This window comes from Coregonus clupeaformis, chromosome 6 (genome assembly GCF_020615455.1).
Source record: "Coregonus clupeaformis isolate EN_2021a chromosome 6, ASM2061545v1, whole genome shotgun sequence".
Taxonomy (NCBI): Eukaryota; Metazoa; Chordata; class Actinopteri; order Salmoniformes; family Salmonidae; genus Coregonus; species Coregonus clupeaformis.
The window spans coordinates 3,027,982-3,050,108 of record NC_059197.1 but is presented as its reverse complement, the minus strand read 5'-3'; the positions used below and the strand labels follow the sequence as shown (position 1 = coordinate 3,050,108).

At 46.8% G+C, this 22,127-nt stretch overlaps 1 long non-coding RNA gene across 1 annotated transcript in view; it reads left to right on the top strand.

The window, feature by feature from the left end:
* The window catches only part of LOC121567332, a 104,993-nt gene that overhangs the window by 60,690 nt on the left and 22,176 nt on the right, over positions 1-22,127 (top strand). Inside the window, exon 5 of the long non-coding RNA XR_006001097.1 lies at positions 17,478-17,514. This is a non-coding gene — a long non-coding RNA (uncharacterized LOC121567332). The remainder of the gene's footprint in view (positions 1-17,477; positions 17,515-22,127) is intronic.

The following is a 22,127-nucleotide window of genomic DNA, read 5'->3' as shown; positions in this document are numbered from 1 at the left end:
AGCTATTTTCAGGTCTCTCCAGAGATGTTCGATCGGGTTCAAGTCCGGCTCTGGCTGGGCCAGTCAAGGACATTCAGAGACTTGTCCCGAAGCCACTCCTGTCTTGTCTCGGCTGTGTGCTTAGGGTCGTTGTACTGTTGGAAGGTGAACCTTCACCCCAGTCTGAGGTCCTGAGTGCTCTGGAGCAGGTTCTCATCAAGGATCTCTCTGTACTTTGCTCCGTTCATCTTTCCCTCGATCCTGACTAGTCTTCCAGTCCCTACCTCTGAAAAACATCCCCACAGCATGAGGCTGCCACCACCATTCTTCACAGTAGGGATGGTGCCAGGTTTCCTCCAGGCGTGACGCTTGGCATTCAGGCCAAAGAGTTCAATCTTGGTTTCATTAGTCAGAGAATCTTGTTTCTCATGGTCTGGGAGTCCTTTAGGTGCCTTTTGGCAAACTCCAAGCGGGCTGTAATGTGTTTTACTGAGGAGTGGCTTCCATCTGGCCACTCTACCATAAATGGCTGATTGGTGGAGTGCTACAGAAATATTTTGGTACCCTTCCCTGCAGAAATATTTTGGTACCCTTCCCCAGATCTGTGCCTCGTCACAATCCTGTTTCGGAGCTCTACAGACAATTCCTTTGACCTCATGGCTTGGTTTTTGCTCTGACATGCACTGTCAACTGTGGGACCTTATATAGACAGGTGTGTGCCTTTCCAAATCTTGTCCAATCAATTGAATTTACCACAGGTGGACTCCAATCAAGTTGTAGAAACATCTCCTGGTTCGAGTCCCGGCTCTGTCGCAGCCGGCCGCAACCGGGAGACCCATGGGCGGCGCACAATTGGTCCAGCGTCGTCCAAGGTAGTGGAGGGTTTGGCCAGCAGGGATGTGGGTTCGTTTCCCACGGGGGGCCAGTATAAAAAATAACATTAAAAAATAAAAAATTACATGAAAAATAAATGTATGCATTCACTAACTGTAAGTCGCTCTGGATAAGAGCGTCTGCTAAATGACTCAAATGTAAATGGAAATGTAATGATACATGGAAACAGGATAAACCTGAGCTCAATTTCGAGTCTGAATACTTATGTAAATGTATTATTTCAGTTTTTTATATTTAATACATTTGCAAAAATGTCTAAACCTGTTTTCGCTTTGTCATTATGGGGTAAAGTGTGGATTGATGAGGGGGAAAAATAATTTAATCAATTTTAGAGTAAGGCTGTAATGTAACAAAATGTGGAAAAGGGGAAGGGGTCTGAATACCTTCCGAACTGTATGAGATGGAATAGAGTAGTGCTGATGCTAGGGGGTTCTTGTTGTTCTTTGTCGTCCCTCCTTCCCAACGCTTTCTTTCTTCATGACCCTGCCTCTCCCTCGCTAACCCTCCCATTCACAGCTATAACTTTTGGAGGGAAAGTATGAAGTTTATAAATATTATGCATGTGATTCAGTTCCCTAATCAACAGAGAGACATAATTCACCTACTTCTCCTTATGTATACGTTTGCTAATGTAGACAGACTTCAGACATCGGTCTAGGGGAGCCCTTTTTGGACAACGTCACCATAACACACACACATACACACCGGTTTTATTTTCCTAAGGAAAACACAGGGCCAGAAAATCAGCCAAGTTTTATTTTCACACAGAAATTAATCAAATTGATAAATTAAGCAAAAGCTGGTGTTATGACACCTGACAACATCAGTAAGTGTGTGAGCAGAGCAGAGCACACGCGCGTATACACACACACACACACACACACACACACACACACACACACGCATGCACAGGTACATGTACACATACACATACACACACACACGCATGCACAGGTACACATACACACACACACACACACACACTGCGTCCACATGCCGTCTGGATTGTTTGGGCCTTCTTAGTGGTCTGTGAATATCAGGTACACACCCTATCCCAGGTGTTGGGTGTGTGTGTTTGTTTATCTGTGTGTGAGGCTGCACGTCTCACACACACACACGAGATGATCTGAGTCGTCTTTTTACAAGGTGCCGTCTATGGTGATTAGCACGTTATATGAATGCAATTAGCGGTGAGCTGGATGGCAGGCAGAATTATTAACAGGCTCTGTCTGTTAGGTGTCATCATGCATGAGTTACTGCAACACCGCACACACAGCCGCACACAGCTTCAGAGAGACCGAGCCCAGCTCCCTCCTTCTGTTTTTACCTTCACTACTTGGTGCATAGAATTGCATATAGAACACAAGTTGTGAATTATAGGATCTCTATGACTGTGTGTATGTATGGCCATTCATCTTCACATTTATATATTTACATTTGAGCCATTTAGCAGAGGTTCTTATCCAGAGCAAAGTTAGTGCATTCATCTTTTTTGGGGGGGGGGGGGTCGGAAGCTCTGTGAGTTATTTAAGATACTCTTCAAAGTGGTAGGGTTTCAGACGTTTTCGAAAGATGGGCAGGGACTCCGCTGTCCTGACCATTGGGGTGCCAGGACAGAGAACAGCTTTGACTGGGCTGAGCGGGCGCTGCCCTCCCGTAGGGGTGGGAGGGCCAAGAGACCAGAGGTGCCGGAACAGAGTGCTCGGGTTGGGATGTAGGGTTTGAGCATTGTCGTTCTCCCCTCAGTAATCTGGCAGCACCACAACATTGTACTACAGTAGAACCTGCCACACAGCAACACTGACACCCCCTCGTTTCTCTCTGCCGTATCTTGCACAGACTCACTCTCGTTATCTCTCTATTTCAGTTTTTTACACTCAAGCGCTCTCGCTCTCTAACACACGCAAAAAAATAAGTCTCCTTCTCGATTGTCTACTCTACTTCAAATGCATCAATTCTAATAAGACAAAGATGACACAAAGTCCCCTGTCACATGAGCAGGGATAATTAGCCGCGGTGTTTGAACACACTAAGGCTAATTGCAAATTGTGTGATTGTATGGGAGGAGAGTCACAGGGCCCTGGTTGGCTGGATTAGTGAAGAGGGACTTCCTTTCATCGTATTTACGTATCATTCTACTACTGAAAGAGGGGCTATCATTTCTATTGTAGGAGAAATGAAAGAAAGAAAGGGAAAAAAAGGTTAATGAAGCTTGTGGGGGAGAGAGTGATACGTCTGCTTTGTGTTGAGTTTATCTCCCGACCAACAGCCACGTATAGGCCTACAACTAATCTCCATGACGATGGAGGGGAAAAGGAAAACAACTTTTCTCTCCCCAATCCACTGTATAGCCTATACTCTCTCTACTGCAATAGGTTAACATAGACTTTACACTTTAGACAAGAAAACAGATGCATAAGGAAAATACATATATTTCTTTAAGGTTGGAAAAATACGGGGGGCAAGAGGGATGGAGGACATAAATTGGCCCAAACCAAACAGGCTAATCCCTCTCGCTCTTTCCCTCCATCTCTTTCCCTCTCTCCCGCTGCTGCCCAGCTAGTCCGCTGTCAGCTGCAGCCGTCTGGCAGGAGAGCCCGGTAGCGACAGGGTCTATGCCCGTTAGCCCCTCGTTTGCATAATCAATATGACAACCTTATTTTTCTGATGCAAACAGGATTTGGGCCAGTGGAGGTGTCGGCTGGACGGCGCGGTGCGTCAGTCATGGCCCTCTTTAACCCTAATTAGATTAGGGTGATTATCCCGGCTCTCCCTTACAAGTGTACAGCCAGGATAAGTGGTCACAAAGCCTGACTCACTCCGAGTGGGTCGGGTGGAGGCCCGACTAGATAGATAGATAGATAGATAGAGAGAGAGAGAGAGAGAGAGAGAGAGAGAGAGAGAGAGAGCATATTGCCTCTCAGCCTTATTGTTATTCATATCACCTAGTCGATGCCTTTCTCTCTGTGCTGTGCATGCACTAAGCAGTGACCATAAGTCTCTCTTTTTCTCCTTTCTTTCACTCGTTCTGTCCGTCGGCCAGAAAGACGAAACAATATGGCCCCGAGCACTGCTCAGTCACTCAGCTGGGCAGGCCTGCTGGGATAAATCAGGTGTGTTTGTGAGTGTGTATACTTCCACACACAGACACACAGTAGGCCTGAGGTTAGTGTATTGTTTAGCTGACCAGGGAGACAGTGAGTGGCAGAGAGAAAGGAGGGGGGGTGGCAGTGTTGCTGTGTGGCAGGTTGTACAGTAGCACCATGTTGTTGGAGCTGCCAGATTACTGAGAGGAGATGGAGAATGAATGCTCCCCGACAAGGGGCCTCAGAGGGCCTCGGGGCCCGTACAGGTCAGGAGGGAGAGAAAGAGACAGAGAGTTAGGGAGAAAGAAAGAAAGAGGCGAGAGAGGCAGAGAGAGAAAATAATAGACCCAGCAGTAGAGTCATCAACACAGGCTCTCAGGCAGTGGCCCCAAGCAGACACCAGGCCAAGAACACCTCTGTTCAGGGACTTCTCCTCTTTCCTTCTATCCCTCCCTACATCCACACCATCACATCCTTTCAGCTCCCAGTTGTTGTTAGTTTTCTTTATCTGCTGCCCCCTTATGTCACCTTGTCTCCATCGTGTGTGTGTCAGTGCGTATTGTACAATGCATACTAGGCCTATGTGTTTTAAGGTGTGTGTTTGCGCGTCAAGGTTTTTGTTTGTGTTTGTGTGTGTTAAGGTGTGTGTCTGTTAGTGCGTTAAGATGTGTGTGTGTATGCTTCCTCAGCAGACAGATAGCTATTCCCACCTCTGCCCCTGTAGAGAGTCATATGAGGGTGTAGTGTACAATTGAAAGGAAGGATTGAAACTGATTACTTGTTAACTCCTGGCACTCACCGGCAGCCTGAAATAGAAGCCGAACAGTGGGGCCTGATTTGCAAATTAATTAGAGCCCTCACCCTCCCCTCCGTCCCTCCCCTCCGTCCATCACCCTCCCCTCCTTCCCTCACCCTCCCCTCCGTCCCTCAACCTCCCCTCCTTCCCTCCCCTCCTTCCCTCACCCTCCCCTCCTTCCCTCACCCTCCCCTCCTTCCCTCCCCTCCTTCCCTCACCCTCCCCTCCTTCCCTCCCCTCCGTCCCTCACCCTCCCCTCCTTCCCTCCCCTCCGTCCCTCACCCTCCCCTCCTTCCCTCCCCTCCTTCCCTCACCCTCCCCTCCTTCCCTCCCTCCTTCCCTCACCCTCCCCTCCGTCCCTCACCCTCCCCTCCTTCCCTCACCCTCCCCTCCTTCCCTCCCCTCCGTCCCTCACCCTCCCCTCCTTCCCTCCCCTCCTTCCCTCACCCTCCCCTCCGTCCCTCACCCTCCCCTCCTTCCCTCACCCTCCCCTCCTTCCCTCACCCTCCCCTCCTTCCCTCCCCTCCGTCCCTCACCCTCCCCTCCTTCCCTCACCCTCCCCTCCGTCCCACACCCTCACCCTCCCCTCCTTCCCTCACCCTCCCCCTCCCCTCCTTCCCTCACCCTCCCCTCCGTCCCTCACCCTCCCCTCCTTCCCTCACCCTCCCCTCCTTCCCTCCCCTCCGTCCCTCACCCTCCCCTCCTTCCCTCACCCTCCCCTCCGTCCCGCACCTCACCCTCCCCTCCTTCCCTCACCCTCACCCTCCCCTCCTTCCCTCACCCTCCCCTCCATCCCTCACCCTCCCTCCTTCCCTCACCCTCCCCTCCGTCCCTCACCCTCCCCTCCTTCCTCACCCTCACCCTCCCCTCCTTCCCTCACCCTCCTCCTTCCCTCACCCTCCCCTCCGTCCCTCAACCTCCCCTCCTTCCCCTACCCTCCCCTCCTTCCCTCACCCTCCCCTCCTTTTTCCTCCTTTTGTTTTTTTCTTTCTTCATTTTGTGCCAAGATCATCTTTTTATATTCTGCCATGACAGATGCTGTGCTCGGTGCACCATTGTTCTCCATCAGTTTCTGGGGTCTGCGACGTACGCAAGCCAAATGATTTCCACATGTGATTTCAATACGATGAAGCATCCCCTCCGCTCCTCTAAACCATGCACGTTCTTCTTTGTGTACGAAAGGTGTTTTCAATCTATGGAGTCGTTTTTTGGAGGGTGGAGAAAATGTTTGGGAGTGAGAGAGTGGCATTGTTTCTTGTTCCATAATAGGGGGAGTTTTTTTTTCTGATTAGGCAAAGTTTCTAATTGGGGCGACATGAAAACGACTCTGGCTATTGAAGGAACCAGGGGGGGAATTGATTGCCCTCTCTCTGTCTCTCTCTCTCTTCCTCCTTTCTCTGTCTTGTTTGCTCTTTGTCCTTCCTGCTTCCTCCTCCCCATCCTTTGCTTTAAAAATAAGTACATTTTCTTTAAAACATAGCTTTATAATTAAACTCCTTCCACCACCAGTGAGATGGAGCCAATGGACTAATGTAGTAAAGGAGTCTTGATGCCTGGGTCTATTCTCTCTGGGGCTCCGTCGCCTGGGGTGAATAATGTGTGATTCGGTCCAGGGGTGCTGATTCGGTCGGAGTCTATGATTGGTGAGTGTTTAATCAGTGGCTGCCCCCCTCCCAGGTGTGCAGTATTTGTGCGACACAGTGGCTTTTCGATGGGGCTCCACTGTGACTGTGTCTCCTATACAGAGGGAAAGAAGAGGGACAGGGAATCACTGGCCTCCTACCTCATTGGGATAAACCTTTGTGTCTATACTGTGTTCTGTGATCCACCAGTGCCTCACCAAAGCCTCAGTTACACTTAGAGGTAGTGATTAGAAGGATGGGAGTGTATTCAGAAACTGACGAGAGATGAGATACTAGTATAGATGAGGATGATTATGATGACAATAATGACGAGGATGATGAAGATAATGATAGTGATAATGACAATGATGATGATGATGATGATGATGAAGATTACCCATTTGACCCTGGAGCAGTCGTCTATCTAAGTCATAAGGCAGGGCTATGATCCTGCTTAATTATTAAGTGGCGCTCCCCTCATCTTGCTGAACTATTAATGTGCTGTGAACTATCTGATATTACCTGAGTGGACTGTCAGGTCTCCCCTGGTAACGCTCTCTCTAACCCTCTCACTGACCTGCTCACTCTTAAACGTCCTCTCACAACTCCATCTAAACTCTTAGTACTAACTCGTCACTCACTCTCTCACTCACTCACGCACTCACTCAGTTAATCAATAAATCAAACATAATTCTATTGGTATGTTTTTTTTCAACAACACCAAAGTAACTCGGCCTAAACCCCTACTCCCTAAACCCTAAACCCTTACTCCCTAAACTCTAAACCCCTACTCCCTAAACTCTAAACCCTTAATCCCTGAACCCTTACTCCATACTCCCTGGTTTCTGTCAGCTCTGGTATGGGTGGGTTGGAGATGTAGGGGTGGGAGTGGAGGCAGACTGCCATTAAATCAGTCAAATCCTACAGCTCGTCTCCCCCTCCTCCCCTTTATTGACTGCACTTAACCCTCTTTTGGGAGCAACATAAAGTGGAGAATGGGTTACCCCACTTTTAATGGAGTTCTTTTTGGGATTATGCTTTTTGGGATTATGCTAAGAGTAGTAAATCAAGTCAAGTGAGCTTGGAGAGAGGAGGTGTGACTGTCTGGGGGGTGGGGACACCCTGATCTGATTAATAACATCCTTTGAGTCCCAAATGGAACCCTATTCCCTATATAGTGCACTACTTTTGACCAGGACTCATAGGGCTCTGGTCAAAAGTAGTGCGCTATAAAGGGAATACGGTGCCATTTGGGACGCTCCCCTGACCTTTGTCTGTGCTTCCATTGTAGAGGGGGACAAGTGACAGCCCCTGCTCCAGCCCTACCATTCATTATCTTAGCTCCACCATTCTGCCCCCCGGCCACTCCATCCCTCCCTCCCTCCCCTATCTCCATAACAGTTTAAACAGGAGAAATCCAAAATAGCAACTACCTCTGTGTGTATACGCACAGGAGTACAATTTCAGTTGGTGGGGACCTGTTCAAACGGAGCTATGGAGATGACAATCAGGGATTGAGAGCCGAGCGGAATGGTTCATATCTTATTGTGCAGTGGCAGCCTAGTACCTCCTCTAGCCCTCTGTCGCTTTATTCCGTTCAAACCACGTAAAAACACCCTTCATTCACCAACATGCTGCCGCCACCGGCATCAGACGACTTGAATGCGAGGGGAGAGTTGATCAGTGGACCCTGCGTCGGTTGGATAAGCCTCCTCTCCATCACACCTCTCTCTCTCTCTTTCTCTTTCTCTCTCTCTCTCTCCTTTAATACACATTCCCACTGTGTTTATCAGGTGTCTAACAACATATGAATGCTCAATGACATGCTTGGTTGTCGAGGTGCGACGTCGCCCTTACTGATAATATCATGGCTTCTCCTACATACCGTCGCCCACTCCTCTCTCTGTCTGCCACCCTCTCTCTCTCTCTCTCTGTCTGCCACCCTCTCTCTCTCTCTCTGCCACCCTCTCTCTCTCTCTCTCTGTCACACTCCCATTCTCTCTCTACTCTCTCTCTGATATTTGACAGCAGTCATCTTACTCACCCCCGATTCATTTTCCAGGAGCTGTCGCTCTGCGTCTGTCTAGGTTGGGGGGTACCCCGTCTCGTGGTGACAAGTTTATTGCTTTTAAGCTATGCCTTGTGTGGTGATATTGGTACATTGTGGTTACTCTGTGTGGTGGGTTGTGTAGTGTTTAACTCATGGTGAGGGAAGAGTGTGTACGAAGTATGAACACACGTCTACACCGCTTTGAATCAGCTATGCAGGTGTGTGTGGCTTAGCATTCTACTGTTTGGTTAGTTGCGATGGGCGTGCTCTGTCCTTCTAATACATGGGTGTCCGTATGATGCGGTTTGTCCTCCTAATACGTGATGTCCTCATATCATGCAGGTTGTCCTCCTAATACATGATGTCTTTATACTGTATACCCTTTGATTTTGCTATCCATTCCCAGTAACTTTGAGGACAGCTCTCTATCTCCAGTCTCAGGTCTTAAGTCTCTGAAGTTATGAATTAAGCCCTCCTCAGGAATATGGCAGAGATGGCCAAGTCTGCTGCGTTGGTGAAAGGGTTAAATCCGCCAGCCAGAGGAGGTTGAGAAGTCCTGAGAAAGGAGCGTAGGGCTAGGATAATGCATGGCTGATGAGCACTGAGCTAATGGACTGCTCTGTTAGCCCTGAAAAATCCAATGACTTGCCTTCCTTTTCACCTGAAGTCCTTCTGTCGCCTTAATTCACTCTGAATCAAGGTATTAATACCCACCATGTCAAGTAGGGGGAATACGTGAGAAAGAGGGAGAGAGAGAAAGAGAGGAGACGAGGTAGAAAAACCTGAAGACCAAATGCAATTATTTGAAACTTGACCACAGATGACAATTCATCTGGAGCACCGTCTTTAATTCATTGTGTTCTACCAGGAGCAGTGGGTCTCAGGCAGACGAGAGAGCGAGGGAGTGAGATGTACACTAGGATTAGAGAGGGAGATCCATAAGTGACATAGAGTGATACAGTATGTAGTTAAGGTAAAATGATATAGGATCCATGAGAGAGAGAGAGAGATGTGGGCTAATGATGCTGACAGGGCCAGACATCAGACTAAGACAGAGCTGGAGCCTCTCAGCCCCCAGACAGACTCCTAGTCGTCCCTCTATCCCTCCAGCTGATGGATACGCCAGACATCTCCAATTTGCTAATATTGACCAGCAGCAAAAGGGCCGAGCATTAAATGGAGCTCTTTTTAACACGTTGACTTGTTTGTCCTCTTTTACTTAATTAAGTAGGGATAAATAATGATCCTTTTTACGGGAACAAACACAGGACAAAGCTTTTTTTTCTTTTTTTCCTTCCCTTTCCTTCGATTGGTTGACTGGTTTTACTCTGTGGCCGAGGTTGTCCAATTGGTTGTGCTCTCTCTCTCTCTCTCTCTCCTCGTTCCTCTGCTCACTTCACCTCTCTCTCTTTCATTACTCGCTGACCGTCCCCTCTACTTTCCTTTTCTTTCTCTTTCTGTCTTTTTAATAAAAGCCCTCGTGTTTCCCTTCTGCTTTTAATCACCTAGGTCAGATACTGAAGGGGAGAAATATTTATTATCTCTGTTTAAAAAAAATATATATAAAGCAACATGTAAAGTGTTGGTCCCATGTTTCATGAGCTGAAATAAAAGATCCCAGAAATTTTACATACGCACAAAAAGCAGATTTCTCTCAAATTTTGTGCACAAATTTGTTTACATCCCTGTTAGTGAGGATTTCTCCTTTGCCAAGATAATCCATCCACCTGACAGGTGTGGCATATCAAGAAGCTGATTAAACAGCATGATCATTACAAAGGTGCACCTTGTGCTGGGGACAATAAAAAGCCACTCTAAAATGTGCAGTTTTGTCACACAACACAATGCCACAGATGTCTCAAGTTTTAAGGGAGTATGCAATTGGCATGCTGACTGCAGAAATGTCCACCAGAGCTGTTGCCAGAGAATGTAATGTTAATTTCTCTACCATAAGCTGCCTCCACGTCGTTTTTAGAGCATTTGGCAGTACGTCCAACCGTCCTCACAACTGCAGACCACGTCTGGATTTTTCATCTGCGGGATCGTCTGAGACCAGCCACCCAGACAGCTGATGAAACTCAGTTTGCACAACTTAAGAATTTCTGCACAAACTGTCAGAAACCGTCTCAGGGAAGCTCATCTGTGTGCTCGTGTTCCTCACCAGGGTCTTGACTTGACTGCAGTTCGGTGTCGTAACCGACTTTAGTTGGCAAATGCTCACCGTCGATGGCCGCTGGCACGCTGGAGAAGTGTGCTCTTCATTGATTCATCCCGGTTTCAACTGTACCGGGCAGATGGCAGACAGCGTGTATGGCGTTGTGTGGGCGAGGGGTTTGCTGTTGTCAACATTGTGAACAGAGTGCCCCGTGGTGGTGGGGTTATGGTATGGGCAGGCATAAGCTACGGACAGCGAACACAATTTTATTTTATCGATGGCAATTTGAATGCACAGAGATATGTGACGAGATCCTGAGGCCCATTGTCGTGCCATTCATCTGCTGCCATCACCTCATGTTTCAGCATGATAATGCATGGCCCCGTGTCGCAAGGATCTGTACACAAATCCTGGAAGCTGAAAATGTTCCAGTTCTTCCATGGCCTACATACACACCAGGTATGTCACCCATTGAGCATGTTTGGGATGCTCTGTATCGACGTGTACGAAAGCGTGTTCCAGTTCCCAACAATATCCAGCAACTTCGCACAGCCATTGAAGAGGAGTGGCAAAACATTCCACAGGCCACAATCAACAGCCTGATCAACTCTATGCGAAGGAGATGTGTCGTGCTGCATGAGGCAAATGGTGGTCAAACCAGATACTGACTGGTTTTCTGATCCACACCCCTACCTTTTTTTTAAGGTACTGTATCTGTGACCAACAGATGCATATCTGTATTCCCAGTCATGTGAAATCCATAGATTAGGGCCTAATTAATTTATTTCAATTGACTGATTTCCTTATATGAACTGTAACTCAGTAAAATCTTTGAAATTGTTGCATGTTGTGTTTATTTTTGTTCAGTGTTGTTATTGTGTGTGGCATGTCTAGCTCACAACTAATGTAGGCTGGCTCTTAAATAAGCTATTCAATCAAATAGATGAAGAGGTTATTAGTATCCCATAGCGTTGCAAAATTCCGTAAACCTTCCCAGAAATAATCTAATAACCGGGATTTCTGGAAAACCTGGGAATTTTGAGAAAGTTACCGGAATTTGCAACCCTAGTATGTCATATTGTGTGTGTGTTACGGTAGTGTGGCTGTGCCTGATTGGTTTTATAAGGGTACCTAAACGGGAAGTGATGTCACAAGGTCACCCCTACACTATGTCTCACTGATCGTTATTAAAATAACATTAAACAAACCACTATTAAACATTAGAGACAGTCCGAGCTTGTGATACTATCGCCCCCTCTGTCTTTCCATTTCTCACTCTCTCTTTCTTTCTCTCCTGTCTCCTTTCCCTCTCCTCATCTGTCTCTCTTTCTTCTTCCTCCTCTCTCTCTCTCCCACCCTCTTGTTCTCCTCCTCTCTCTTCCTCTCCTCTAATTTGCCCCTATGGATGTAGAACCAGCCCCTTCCATCTCGGCGGCCTTGTGTTACACCAACATTACTATATGCGCTACCTCAAATACAAATTGGATGAACAGCCCCTGACACTTTTTCAATATTATTACATTAAACCAAGTGGATTTTGATTGATAACCTAATATTGGGCTAATGCAAAACATCAATCATGGCAAGTATATTAATTATTTAATATTCCAGGCCTAATTCCGAAATCGATACGGCCGTGTTGAAGGCAGAGGGAGGGACAGAGGGATGGATGGAGGGAGAGGGGGATGGATGGAGTGGTGAGGGAAGGAGAGGGAAAAATCCCAGGAGTCCCTACAGACCTGATGAGAGAGAGAGAATATGATGTTTAGAAAAAGAGAGGGAGAGTGTTAAAGGGCCCTATGTGAGTCCTCCTCTCTCTGTGTACTGCTTGTTCTGTATTCATTTGCCAATAACATGATCCTCTTGTCTTGTGTGTCCCTCTGGCCTAGAGGCCTCTAATGGAATGAGCTGTCCCTTCGGTCCTGGGATGGACAGACAGGGCTGGACAGGGCACCGGAAGGGGGGGGATATTGATGAAGTCATGACAGCACTAGCCAGGGAGAGGGGGGAGGGAGAGAAAGAGTATGCCGAGAGATACAGAAGATAGATAGACAGCGATAGACAGACATGGAGGGGAAAAGAGCGCGGCTAGAGTAGAAAGAGAGTGAGAGTGTGGGAGCATGATTTGACTGCATCCCCAGCTCCATTTCCCGCTAATTGCGCTTCATTAAGGGATTACAGCACACTGTCACCGTGGTGTTTCTTTCCTCTCAGGCATGTATAATAAATGCGGGCAGTGTGTTACGGCCAATGTAATGTAATTAAAACTAGATTACGATTTTCTTAAGTGGTCACATACAGGCTCACCCAGTGACTGATGCAGGAATGAACAACTCGACTCAATTCCTTGCTTTGTCTTTTTGTTGTTGAGGAGATGAGAAATCGCAGATTAGCTTTGTGCCACTTGGGTGCATTGAGTCTTGCCCTCACACCCAGGAGTGTAGCAGTCAAAAGGCCCCCCCCTGAAATGCGCTGCTGTTAGGAACTCTCTTTTGTTTTGTGCTAGGGATGGATTTAAGGAGGATGGGGTGGGGTGGGGGTGGGGGGTGGTATCAGGGTACAATCGTCACAATTTGGAGAAAGGGGGTTAGGGACAGAGGTATGGGGGAGGGGGAGCAACAGGGTGGCAGAGAGAGAGAGGAGAGATTTGATTGAGTTTCTCTGCCAAGGCGGCTAGTGGTAATTTTAGAGATGGTATAGATTTACACTGTGATGCTGCTGGCTACATTAGGAGCTGAAGTCTGTCGATAAGCCTCTCTCTCTCTCTCCCTGTCTCGCGCTCTCTTTTTCTCTCTCTCTCTCTCTTCCCCCCCTGTCTCTCTTTCTCTTTCTCTTTCTCTCTCTCTCTCTCTCTCTCTCTCTCTCTCTCTCTCTCTCTCTCTCTCTCTCTCTCTCTCTCTCTCTCTCTCTCTCTCTCTCTCTCTTTCTCTCTCTCTCTTTCTCTCTCTCTCTCTCGTTGTCTCTCGCTCTCTTTCTCTCTCTCTCTCTCTCTCTCTCTCTCTCTCTCTCTCTCTCTCTGTCTCTCTCTCTCTCTCTCTCTCTCTCTCCCTGTCTCTCGCTCTCTTTCTCTCTCTCTCTCCCTGTCTCTCTCTCTCTTTCTCTCTCTCTCTCACTCTCCCTGTCTCTCGCTGTCTCTCTCTCTCTCTCTCTCTCTCTCTCTCTCTCTCTCTCTCTCTCTCTCTCTCTCTCTCTCTCTCTCACTCTCCCTGTCCCTCACTCTCCCTGTCCCTCGCTGTCTCTCTCTCTCTCTCTCTCTCTCTCTCACACACGTATACACACTCGCATGTGCACACACGCACACAAACCGAAAGGCCTGCCATGGCCAGCGTATGCGTTGTCAGGAGAGAGGGGGGCAGTGCGGGGGAGGAAAGGGGGGGAACTGTTTGCTTTCTCTTGATCTTTTGATTTCCTCTGCTACAATTTTGAAATGTGCCAAAAATGCATCTATTATTTACTGCCAATTTGCTCTTTTAAACCGACAGTCCCCCCCCCCCCTCCTCCTCCTTACTCCATTCTGTGGATGCTGCTACACTGATCATAATAATACATACATTTTGTATTAATTATTCCTCAGTAATAAGCACACCGTTTCCCCTTCTGTAGTGATAGGGTTATTAGCATGGCAAAGTTCAGGAAACGTCAGGGCAACACACACGCATATCATCAGCCTGTCTATCTGTGTAAGGTTAACAATTAAGCCAATTATTTTTCTGTGTGTATGTTCTTCTTTTCTTTTGACTAAGCAAAGCCCCTTTTTGATGCAATCAGGACCAATTTTGGTCATGTAGCCTATGCTGCATCCAAAATGGCACCCTTATCCCTTTATAGTGCACTACTTTTGACCAGGGCCCATAGGGAATGCCATAGGGCTCTAGTCAAAAGTAGTGCACTTTAAAAGAAATAGGGTGCCATTTGGGACGCAGGCTGCGTTCCTCTGTGCTTCCCAGTAAGATGGATAGAGAACTGGGAGCGGCATAGGGTGAATTAGATCAAAGACTGTCTATTATATTGACAAGATATTTGAGTGACCACACTGACAATGGAAATACATGTCCTCATACAGTGAGGGAAAAAAGTATTTGATTCCGTGCTGATTTTGTACGTTTGCCCACTGACAAAGACATGATCAGTCTATAATTTGAATGGTAGGTTTATTTGAACAGTGAGAGAAAGAATAACAACAACAAAATCCAGAAAAACGCATGTCAAAAATGTTATAAATTGATTTGCATTTTAATGAGGGAAATAAGTATTTGACCCCTCTGCAAAATATGACTTAGTACTTGGTGGCAAAACCCTTGTTGGCAATCACAGAGGTCAGACATTTCTTGTAGTTGGCCACCAGGTTTGCACACATCTCAGGAGGGATTTTGTCCCACTCCTCTTTGCAGATCTTCTCCAAGTCATTAAGGTTTCGAGCCTGACGTTTGGCAACTCAAACCTTCAGCTCCCTCCACAGATTTTCTATGGGATTAAGGTCTGGAGACTGGCTAGGCCACTCCAAGACCTTAATGTGCTTCTTTGTTGCCTTGGCCGTGTGTTTTGGGTCATTGTCATGCTGGAATACCCATCCACAACCCATTTTCAATGCCCTGGCTGAGGGAAGGAGGTTCTCACCCAAGATTTAACGGTACATGGCGCCGTCCATCGTCCCTTTGATGCGGTGAAGTTGTCCTGTCCCCTTAGCAGAAAAATTATATTTCCACCTCCATGTTTGACGGTGGGGATGGTGTTCTTGGGGTCATAGGCAGCATTCCTCCTCCTCCAAACACGGCGAGTTGAATTGATGCCAAAGAGCTAGATGTTGGTCTAATCTGACCACAACACTTTCACCCAGTTCTCCTCTGAATCATTCAGATGTTCATTGGCAAACTTCAGACGGGCCTGTATATGTGTTTTCTTGAGCAGGGGGACCTTGCGGGCGCTGCAGGATTTCAGTCCTTCACGACGTAGTGTGTTACTAATTGTTTTCTTGGTGACTATGGTCCCAGCTGCCTTGAGATCATTGACAAGATCCTCCCGTGTAGTTCTGGGCTGATTCCTCACCCGTGTAGTTCTGGGCTGATTCCTCACCGTTCTCATGATCATTGCAACTCCACGAGGTGAGATCTTGCATGGAGCCCCAGTCCGAGGGAGATTCACAGGTCTTTTGTGTTTCTTCCATTTGCGAATAATCGCACCAACTGTTGTCACCTTCTCACCAAGCTGCTTGGCGATGGTCTTGTAGCCCATTCCAGCCTTGTGTAGGTCTATAATCTTGTCCCTGACATCCTTGGAGAGCTCTTTGGTCTTGGCCATGTTGGAGAGTTTGGAATCTGATTGATTGCTTCTGTGGACAGGTGTCTTTTATACAGGTAACAAGCTGAGATTAGGAGCACTCCCTTTAAGAGTGTGCTCCTAATCTCAGCTTGTTACCGGTATAAAAGACACCTGGGAGCCAGAAATCTTTCTGATTGAGAGGGTGTCAAATACTTATTTCCCTGATTAAAATGCAAATCAATTTATAACATTTTTGGCATGCATTTTTCTGGATTTTGTTGTTGTTATTCTTACTCTCACTGTTCAAATAAACCTACCATTAAAATTATAGATTGATCATTTCTTTGTCAGTGGGAAAACGTACAAAATCAGCAGGGGATCAAAAACTTTTTTTCCTCACTGTAGATAGTGCCCTCGTCTTTGTGTCTGTGCCATTATAGCGTCTTTGACAGCATGGGCAGCGCCACTGAGGCTATGTCCCTTTTTAATATAGTAAATGTTCTTCTTCATTGGCTGATTGCTCCCATCTCATAGGAATCCCCACCCAGTTGACTACTTTAAAATGGTGGAAGCCCTGAATGGCAATTGACCATGCTAAATGAGTTATATCCATGATGAGTCCTCTATCCATCTCTATGACAACAGGCACAACTCCGATATAAAGTCGTTTTGGAGTATGTTGACGAAATGCCACTCATATTAGTGCATTCGGAACAACCTAACCATTACGAAACTTCTATTCGATCAAATAAGCCTCCCGTAGCAAATTAGCGACTACATTTTTTGTTGACTAAATTCAACACTCATTGACCTCCATACAGAAATTCCTTACTTCGTAAACAGATTTTGGCCGGAGTAAAACCTCTTGCTTCGTCTCTTCCTCTCTGACTGGATGTAGTGTTTGCTAACTTGTACTTGCCTTTCTTGTGTACTTGCAGTTGTCTTTTCTTACTAGCACTGATTTTGCTGATAGCCGCTTTGAGGAAAGTTGACTTATTATGACTATGATATGTAGTTGTCTAACATAGTCGAATGCACTGACTGTAAATCGCTCTGGATTAGAGCGTCTGCTAAATGACCAAATGTAGCCTAAATGTAAAATATGTTTGCTGTACATTCACTGTAAATGTTCACAATCAGATGGGATCAGGGGAAAGGGACTATTTCAAGGAAAGTTACCTGTAACCAGCTGAGTATCATGTCTTGTACAGCAATTACTATACCTTCAGAATACATGCACACGCACACACACACACACAGAGTATTATCTTCATCATCATCCGGCTAAAGAGGACGACAACACCTTTTGGTTGCCCAGAGCGATTGTTTGTTCCCTGTGTGTGTGTGTGTTCCCTGTCTAACACTCTGTATTGAAATGATAGCACAGGCTCTGTAAGAGAAAGACAGGCCTCCTTTGAAATGCTTCTCCCTTTAAAACACCAAATGAACAACACCCCTTGATAAAAAGCAATTATGAACGGGATAGGAGTGGGGTGTGTCTGTGTCTCTCTCTCGTTCTGTGTGTGTGTCTGTGCATGCGCATGCGTGTTGTAGATTTTGTGTGAACCCTTTTTTATTTAAAGAGTCGTAACCCACACTTTATTTAAAGAGGAGGAAATGTGTTATTGTGTTGCAGGGACAGCGCCAGCATCAAAGCAGCATTAGAACATCTGGTAAGTTCTAATTCCTACAGTACTCCCTCACGATCCCTCTCACTGTTCACAGCCATCTTTGATATCTGCATCCCAAATGAACATGCATCGGAATGGGCTTTGAATACCTCGAGCTGACAGAGGGAGAGAGGGAGGGATGTAGTCTGGGGGGGTTGGGGGGTTACTCACCCTTAGTCTTTTTGTTATGTTTTAAATGACTTTTTGATGTGGGAATGAAATGTGTGCGCGAGGAGAGAGAGGCTGCAGATTCTTTCGTCCTCGTACGTTGATGATGACTTGATGAGGCACATTTAGCTCGGCCCCCTCTCATACACACAAGCACACATACGCATGCCAACACACAGATACACACATCTTCATCACACACCCACTCCATTGTGCCTTTCTACACATTTAATCAGTTATCTCATTGTATGTGTCTGCGTTTTATGAATATTGGCAGTGCTTCCTTGGCACCTCTCTCTCTCTCCTTTTCTCGTCCTCTCTCTCTCTCTCTCCCTCTCTCCCTCTCTCTTCCTCTACCTCTCTCTCTCTCTGTCATATGAAGTCTATACTCGGGGCCACTCCTGCGAATCAGTCAGGCCCCCTAAAAAAGACCCCAGGGACGGTTCTGAAAATTTAATGTCCAACATCTCCTGGTTTCTTCTGTTCTCTCTTTAATACCGGGGTCAGAGTGCCATGCAACAAAGTGAAAAGGTTTTCCTCTCCTCCTTTTTGGGTGGGAACGAACAGCAGATTCCAGGTGCCTTTTTTTCCCTTTTCCTGATGATGGAGGGATGAATAATAGAAGGAGGTCAAAGGGGGTGATGGCACTCTGGATGTAGAGCCAGTCAGAGTCACCTCCCTTAGCCTAGTGTAGCTGTGCTCCTTGCATACTAAACCACCGCCTCGCTCACTTTAAGGAACCATCCTACCAAATGACCCACAATATGAAACGCAAATGTTTTTTTCTCGACGACCCCCAGCACCGCGAAAGCAGATGACCCCGAAGTTAGATTTTCTGATTTACAGATGATCTAGGGAAGCAAACAACCTTTAGCAGCTTTGCGAATTACATCAAATTCAAGTGCCCCCAAATTCAGCTGTGCAATTGTACATACAGTGCATTTGGAAAGGATTCAGCCCCCTTGACTTTTTCCACATTTTGTTATGTTACAGCCTTATCCTAAAATTGATTAAATGGTTTTTTCCCCTCATCAATCTACACACAATACCCGATAATGACAAAGCAAAAACTGGTTTTTAGAATGTTTGCAAATTTATTAAAAATAATAAATTTAAAAAATACATTTACATAAGTATTCAGACCCTTTACTCAGTACTTTGTTGAAACACCTTTGGCAGCGATTACAGCCTTGAGTCTTCTTGGGTATGACCTACAAGCTTGGCACACCTGTATTTGGGGAGTTTGTCCCATTCTCTGCAGATCCTCTCAAGCTCTGTCAGGTTGGATGGGGAGTGTTGCTGCACAGCTATTTTCAGGTCTCTCCAGAGATGTTTGATCGGGTTCAAGTCCGGGCTCTGGCTGGGCCACTCAAGGACATTCAGAGACTTGTTCCGAAGCCACTCCTGCGTTGTCTTGGCTGTGTGCTTAGGGTCGTTGTCCTGTTGGAAGGTGAACCTTCGCCCCAGTCTGAGGTCCTGAGCGCTCTGGCGCAGGTTTTCATCAATGATCTCTCTGTACTTTGCTCCGTTCATCTTTCCCTCGATCCTGACTAGTCTTCCAGTCCCTGCCGCTGAAAAACATCCCCACAGCATGATGCTGCCACCACCATGCTTCACCGTAGGGATGGTGCCAGGTTTCCTCCAGACGTGACACTTGGCATTCAGGCCAAAGAGTTCACTCTTGGTTTCATCAGACCAGAGAATCTTGTTTTTCATTGTCTGAGAGTCCTTTAGGTGCCTTTTGGCGAACTCCAAGCGGGCTGTCATGTGCCGTTTACTGAGGAGTGGTTTCCGTCTGACCACTCTACCATAAAGGCATGATTGATGGAGTGCTGCAGAGATGGTTGTCCTGGATGGTTCTCCCATCTCCACAGAGGAACTCTGGAGCTCTGTCAGAGTGACCATCGGGTTCTTGGTCACCTCCCTGACCAAGGCCCTTCTCCCCCGATTGCTCAATTTGGCCGGGCGGCCAGCTCTATGAAGAATTTGGCCGGGCGGCCAGCTTCCATTTAAGATGGATGATGGAGGCCACTGTGTTTTGGGGATCTTCAATGCTGCATATATTTTTTGGTACCCTTCCCCAGATCTGTGCCTCGACACAATCCTGTCTCGGAGCTCTACGGACAATTCCTTCGACCTCATGGCTTGGTTTTTGCTCTGACATGCACTGTCAACTGTGGGACCTTATATAGACAGGTGTGTGCCTTTCTAAATCATGTCCAATCAATTGAATTTACCACAGGTGGACTCATGTTGTAGAAACATATCAAGGATGATCAATGGAAACAGGATGCATCTGAGCTCAATTTCGAGTCTCATAGCAAAGGGTCTGAATACTTATATAAATAAGGTATTTCAGTTTTTTATTTTTAAGACATTTTAAGACAAATATAATACCCTGTTTTCGCTATGTCATTATGGGGTATTGATGAGAATTTTTTTTTTTTTTATCCATTTTAGAATAAGGCTGTAACGTAACAAAATGTGGAAAAGGGAAGCGGTCTGAATACTTTCCGAATGCACTGTATTCCCTAACTATTAGTGTTTTTAAATGTAAAAATAAATAAATAATGGTTTTATGAGATTGAACAGTGAAGAGGAGACAGGAAAGGTAGAAGAATTTGGAGTCAGAACCCATGCCGACTCTGGTAGCCTAGGCTGGAGCACACAGGCCACATCCCTAATTCTGTTGGTTGGTTCATTGTGCATGTCTGGGTGTGTACAGTTTGTGTACTTGTTGTGTCAGACACTCAACACTTACCTCTGTCCCTATGGTCCTCCCAACCAGATGAGGACACCAGCTCCCTTGAGAGAGAAGGAAGGAGGGAGAGATACATTGAGAGTGGGAGAGAGGGAGGGAGGATGAGAGAGAGACATGGAGAGAGGGAGAGGAAAAGTGGAAGGAAAGACTGTGAGGGAGGGATGGAGAAAGAGCGCAATTGGCAACACCCTGATACCATGTAACAGAGAGTGTAGACTAGAGAGGGTGGTGGACAAAAAACTCCAAGAAGAGTTTGTTGACTTCATCGGTAATGCCCTCTCTCCTCCTTCACCCGCCTCTACCCCCTACCCTCTGTAGTGAGGAGTTATGAGTCCAGCTCCTCTGACTGAACGGGAGGAGCAGCAGAGAGGAGGAGGAGCAGGTGGGTGAGGGGAGGCGCAGGCAGGGAGGTCATTGATTTACTACTCTATAAAAGGACTGTGTGAATTATTCAAAAGAAGACTACATGCATAAACAGCAGGAATCAATAGGGCCGCGTCCCAAATGGCACCCTATTCCCTTTATAGTGCACTGCTTTTGACCTATGGGCCCTAGTCAAAAGCAGTGCAAAGCAGGGCACTATAAAGGGAATAGGGTCAATTGGGGATGCAGCCTCTGTGTTGGCACTTTTGCATTTAGGTAAACAGGAGGTAGCTAGCTATATAGGCCTAATGTAAAGACGAGGCTGTCTCTGGTTGGCTTGGCTGGACAGAACTCTGCTATATGGCTGATGGATGGAGCTGCATAGACTTCACTGGTCTCTCTGTTTTCAAGAGGCAACGTTATGTTACACATACGCATGTGCATGCACGAACGTACATACACGCATGCACACACGCATGCATGCACGCACACAATCGATACACACCAACTATATATTTGATCTTAGGCTAGACCACCAGAGTGGCTGCCCATACGACGGCATTGCTTTGAAGAGCTCTAATGGCTTATTGACCACAATGGGACCACAGTAGGACCACAATGGGAGCACAGTGGGACGTCAGGCCTCTGGTAATCAAGCCTGTAGAGTCCAGCCCCAGACGCTGGAGGATAATCTGTTTTAAGAGGTGGGGGGGGGCATCTCTGAGCAGTCGGTCAGTCAGACTCAATCTTGACCCTGACCCAGAGGTCAGAGGCCATGGTGCACTGGACCTAACCCCAGCCCTGCTGTGTGTGTGTGTGTGTGTGTGTGTGTGTGTGTGTGTGTGTGTGTGTGTGAGTGCGCGCACACGTGTGTTTGGAGTTGGCCGTACAGAAGGTTTTCTCCACAGTATCGTGTGTGTATGTGTTGTGTGTGTGAACAAATGACAGCAACGCTACAGTGTTTGTGTTTTAGTTGACCTTTTAATACCAGAGCCTGGTTTTTAAGACACTAAACATCACGTGTGCTCTGTTTGTATGTGTACAGCTGTATTTCAGTCCCATTTGAATATGTGGATATTTGAATATGTGAATATTGAATGTGTGTGGCTTATTTATGGTGGGTGTTTATGCACATGGGTAGATTGTGCTCCAGTCGTCAGGAAACCCGGGGTGTGTGGAAGGATCTGATTACGATTCGGGACAGAGGACAGTAAATAAAATCCTGTCCCCCTGGTGAGGGGGTGGGGGTTTGGTGTTGTACCGCCCTTTGGCACCCCCCTGTAAATGTACCCCCATAAACAACAATTTATCACCCTCTCAAGAT